Genomic DNA, 5,559 nt, shown 5'->3' on the forward strand with positions numbered 1-5,559 from the left:
CACTTGCTCAAGGCTTCTTGGGCATGGCTCCGGGTCATGGTCCTCAACTTTGGCTCAGAATAAACCTCTTTAAATTATTTTACAGAGTTTGGCTTGGACATTTTTCCTCCAACAGATAATATATATAATTTATTTCCCAATGAGACATTTGATTTTACAGAATGTACTTCCAGCCTCACCATTATCCCAGATCTAACCGTGATGCACCCTTCCGCTTCCTGTTTCCTGCTTGGCTGAGAAAAGCCAGCTTGCCAAACACCATCACCAGATTAGCCCACTGCAGCCATTGTTCACCACAGGAGAGGTGCCATTTGATTCTGCCTTCTCCTGCCTCACCCCACCAAAAGCAATCGCAGTAACTTCAATAACAAAATGAATTCTGACACTTGGTGGGTGCTTTCAGTAACATAGTTAGAAATGGCATTAAATGTCTGTAAGATACCAAAAAGTGCTAGGCATTACCATGCCTTAGTCGTTTAAAGAATCTGAAGTCTCCTGTGAAATAAATGAGACTAAGAGGCTGTCCCCTGACCCCTCACCGTGTGTCGTGTGTCGCAGAGATTAGAATCAGTCTAGTGTAAAAGCATCTCCGATATGTATGATTTGGAGAGACGATAAGGACCCAGGACACCGAGAAGCTAGTTCAGTGTGTGTAGCAAACCCAGCAAGGCAGGAGATAACTCCAAGTCAGGGAGGCCACGTAAAGGTGCAACAGGACCTGGGAGGTTTATTTCAGCCACGAAGAAGGGAGCAGAAAAGAAGAAAGAATGCAAACCCCGAGTGCTCCTAGAAAGCAGCAACAATGGGTTCTGAATGATTCTTGACTAGGCATGAGCCTGGAAAGCACCCTTTAACAGGAACAACAGTATTTTAACAAAGGGAGGACACATGACACACATGAGACAGCCCAGGCAGCAATGAGGACAGAGAGGTCAACCGCTCAGTGTGGGCAGCTGCATCTACGAGTACCCTCGTGGTTATGTGTCCTAATGAAAATCTTAAACATCATCCTGGAGGTAACTGGGGGCCCCTGAAAGGTTTTAAACAGGAAATGACAGAGACTTGCATGGTAGATCCATGTGAGAAGGTCCAGAATAAGCTACTATGGCATAAAAATTATTTTGAGCTGAAGGCATTTGAGTTTCTGAAACCCCTCATCTACCTAAAAGCAAAACCTCCCCAGTCCTAAACTCAATTGTTACGGGAGCAACTCTAATCTCTTCTAGGAAAGAAGTCCACACCACACTCAGACATTGCCACAGAACTTTCCATCTCAGGGCTGACCTAACGGTGGGACAAAGCTGCCTCGGTTTCCAGCTGGGATTAGACAGGGAAGGACGAAGTTCACTAGGCAAGGGGCTGTGGTTGGATGTTTCACATGAGGCACCATGGTTCTTGCGCAGGCATGGTGGGCATCACCCCGTGGGGAAACGAAGTCTGAAGAGTCATCACCAAGCAGATTCAAAACAGAAGCTTGGCCACAGGAAAACAGGGCAGCTGAGAACTAGGGCCAAGGGCAAACCCCAGGAATCAACAATTAAGAGAAGCCCAGGACCAAGACCACAGAGGGACACCAAGGGAAGAGAATGGCCAGGACGGAGTCCTGTCACCACAGGGCACTAATTTTACAAATGGGATTTAATTAGAGATCAGCACTGGGACATCTAAATAGAGGTCCTAAGAGTATCTACCCCCTTTGTCCTGAGAGAGAAGAACAGACCCTTTCTCTAAAGCCCTAGCCAACTCCCCAAGAGGGAAATTTCACCCTGACTGGAGCTGATTTCAGGAAACATTTCTCCTAACATTGTACCAAGATGCTCTCACGCTACACAGAGGGAACTAAATTCAGTTTCTCCAAGGCAAGTCTCTCACCTCTCTAGGAAGCCAGTTTCACCTGGCCTGCAGGTTCTGCCCCCAGGAAAATTCTGAACCTCCCTCTCTGGCTCCACAGGGAGGAACCTTTGCTGTGAGTGCCTAGGGCTCCCCTACCCACTGCCAGATCCAACTTACAAAAAAAAAAAAAAAATACCACCAACAAAAAAAATCCCTGATCTTTTTAAGTTTTAGTTTCTTGGGGTTTCCTTTTTTTTTTTTAAGTTTTAACCCATTAAACAAAAATCAGTTCCTTAGAGTACTTGTGTAAATAACTTAGTGCGTAAACATCGAGGACTGAACTCTGATCCTTTCTTTTGCTCAAAAATTCCTGCGTAAGGGGGCCTGGTGAGTCACACCTACAAATGATAAAATTTCACTAAACAAGTTTTGTTAACCCAGTATGATGTGGTTTACTTCCCAACCGGATTCCGGTATAGCATCACATGACAGATAGAAGACCCTTATCTTAACTGCTTTCTGCTGACTCCTGGTCTTTTAGACAAAGCCTAACTCTTTCAGCCAATTGTCAACTAAAGAATCCCTAAACCCACCTGTGACTTGTAAGCCCCCACTTTGAGATGTCCTGCCTTTTCAGGCCAAACCAATGTATGCCTCCCACGTATTGATTTATGATTTTACCTGTCTCCCCAAAACGTGTAAAACCAAACTATAACCCAGTCACAGTGAGTCCACTTGCTCAAGGCTTCTTGGGCATGGCTCCGGGTCATGGTCCTCAACTTTGGCTCAGAATAAACCTCTTTAAATTATTTTACAGAGTTTGGCTTCTTTTCCGTTGACAACCTAATACTTTTTTGAATGAACATATTTCAAAAGCAAATGTATGTGTGAGAGAGACAGAGAATGGGAGAGAGAGGAAGAGGAAGAATGAACGTCTCCTGCTATCTTTAGGGAGTCCGAAAGCCTGGAAGTTTCACTTTCTGTTTTGGGTTTTTTTTTTAATAAGTTTGCATTAATTTTATGATCAGTAAAGACAACAAAAGTCAACTTTGACAAAAATCCCATGTAAACAAAAACTAATTTATCCTTTTTAACTAAAGCGTTAATGTCCACCAGTGATGGAACCAAAAATATAATTCGTGCCCAATAACCTTGCGCTGAATTAAAGAAGTCTGTGGGAATGAGGCTTATTCGGAGAACCAGAAGGTTAATGTGGCCTCTGAAGAAGGAAAGGAAATAATGTAAGATTGGCGGAGAAGTGGGGAAGGTTTGCACAAATCGAAAGGCGGCGACAATGGCACGCCCCGGGAACGGCTCAGAAGGGCTTTTAAAAACCCAGATTAAGACATACTTTCCACTCAAGGAAGTCACAAAGTTTTGTTTTTTTTAAACCCAACGTTACAGCAAATGAATGGAACCTACGGTCTTTTTCACCCTGAAGGTATCTGGAGGCGAGAAATGAGGCCGGCAGAGGCCGGGGACGGTGGGGGAAGGGAGAGGGGACGGACACACGGACAGGAGAGTTCAACTAGACAGGTCGTTCGGACGCCTCAAAATTGCTTCTACCGCCTTCGCAGGAAAAGGCCCCTTTCTGTTCCGGATTTCAGACGGCGTTTCCCAGAAACTCACCGTCAGAGGGGACCGCCCTCCGCGGCGGGAGGCGCGGCGGGTCTGGGTGGAAGGCTGCGGGCAGTCGCCGCGACCTCCAGTCACCTCCGAGCCGAACCCGGAAGGGAGAGGAGACCTGCCGACAGCCGCCGGCGCTGGGGCGCCCCGCCTTCTCTGGGCACTGCTAGGTCTAGAACTCTAAAAGAACGTCGCAGGGCCGGGCGCGGTGGCTCACGCCTGTAATCCTAGCACTCTGGGAGGCCGAGGCGGGTGGATCCCTCAAAGTCAGGAGTTCCAGACCAGCCTGAGCAAGAGCGAGACCCCGTCTCTACTAAAAAAATAGAAAGAAATGATCTGGACAACTAAAAATATATATATAGAAAAAACTAGCCGGGCATGGTGGCGCATGCCTGTAGTCCCAGCTACTGGGGAGGCTGAGGCAGGAGGATCGCTTGAGCCCAGGAGTTTGAGGTTGCTGTGAGCTAGGATGATGCCACGGCACTCTAGCCCGGGCAACACAGTGAGACTCTGTCTCAAAAAAAAAAAAAAAAATGTCGCAGGGACCCACTTCCCCATGCAGATTCCGCTGGTGTCGTGTAACACGTAACGCTAAAGTTTCTCCGCTGCGCTGTCAGACCACTCACTGCCAGTATTTATGCGGAGACATTTTGCTGCACGTTGGACCAATGCATACTTGAATCCGTGTGAACTCCGAAGGTTCGAGTAACAATCATTTCTACAAAATTGAACTTTATTCCCTCCCCCATCAAAAGGCGGGTGGGACAAAACTTCACTTCGTAACTGGAGGCACCAGCTCCTTCCTCTTCTCTGGCGCCCAGCACAGCTCTGCGGCTCCTCGACTCCCGCCCCGCCTAGGCTCGGGCGGCCTCCGCCCGGGGTCCCCGCCCGACACTCACACGCCCGGAGGCGGGCGGCCGGTCCCCGGGACGGGCAGGGGCCGGCGGGGTGGACTCGAGGAAGCACACGCTCCCCGTGCGCCCTCCTGCACCTCCTCCCCTGCAGCTTCTCTGCAGCTGCTCGGCAGCCCGGATGGACGCGACATCAGTCGTCTCACCTACAGGCAAATGGGAACATCACCAGGACAGGGGACGAGCGAGCATCCTGCCAAGAGAGGACGACGGCAGAACCCGGGTCAAGGACAACTCACCGCTCGGCCTGCACGGCGACCCGCCACACCTGCTGCGCGATCCTTGCACAGCGACGCGGGCGACAAAGACCTCGCTCCAGGAGGATGAAGGGGCAGCTCTCGGGAGGCTCGCGGACCGTGGGGAGAGGGGTTGTTGGCGGGATCCCTGAAAGGAGGGAACGACCAGCAAGGTGAATCTCAGAACAACTAGTGTGTGCCCTGTCCTGCTGCGGTCGCCCGCTGAGCCCTCGCGGCGGTCACCGGCTCCGGCCCTGCCTCCCCCGGTGGCCGGCGGACTCAGAGGACAGCGCCCAGGCTGTCGGGGAGGGGAGGGGACACGCCCTCCTCGCCCCCGCCCCCCTCCTCGGCTCTTCCCCCGCCCACCCCACCCAGGGCGGGAAGGTTGTCCTGGCACCGCCCTGCCAGCTATTGTGTCTCCTCTTTGGGGAGTTAGACAACTATAAATAGCCGGAAGCCGTTTACGTTACTTTTGTTATTCGTTAAGCCATTCGTACTACAGATGAAATCTCCCAACTAACTGCAGTCCCAGCCGTTTTGCAATAGAGGAAACTTGGCTAGGAAGGGCTTTGTAACTATCCCGAGGTCACACTCTAGCGCAAAGACCCCGGACTGTTTGTCTGGAAGTGGCCCTTACGGCTGGGACCAGCTGAGAGAAAGTACTAGAGAGAATGACAGTGTGGAGCCAGCCCTGGGCTGGTGGTCAGGAAATGTGTGGTTGGCCATTGTGGGCTGTGTGTACCCTTCATCTCTCCGGCCCCAGTTTGTCCTCTGGGGAGCATCCTGCAACTTCATGATCCTGGGAGTTCCCCAGTTATAGGGGAAAATTATAGGGGAGCCCAGAGCTGGCCCGAGGAGTGGATGTGGTTCATTCACTTATAGAGTCCAGGCTAAGCTGGCAGAACTGTGTCTCAAACAAAGGAGGCACTCTGCCCCCAGCTCCTGGCCATCTA

General features: G+C 50.6%; 1 protein-coding gene across 2 annotated transcripts in view; it reads right to left on the reverse strand.

Annotated features, from left to right (window-relative positions):
- UPP1 (uridine phosphorylase 1) overlaps positions 1–4,904 on the reverse strand; it is a 24,981-nt gene extending 20,077 nt beyond the window's left edge. For both annotated transcript variants that reach the window (XM_012646984.1, XM_012646982.1), the window contains exon 1: positions 4,610–4,904. The gene's annotated coding sequence lies outside the window, so the exon portion shown is untranslated. The remainder of the gene's footprint in view (positions 1–4,609) is intronic.
- Between the last annotated feature and the right edge of the window lie 655 nt (positions 4,905–5,559).

This window comes from Propithecus coquereli, unplaced genomic scaffold (assembly GCF_000956105.1).
Source record: "Propithecus coquereli isolate 6110/MARCELLA unplaced genomic scaffold, Pcoq_1.0 Scaffold252, whole genome shotgun sequence".
Lineage (NCBI taxonomy): Eukaryota > Metazoa > Chordata > Mammalia > Primates > Indriidae > Propithecus > Propithecus coquereli.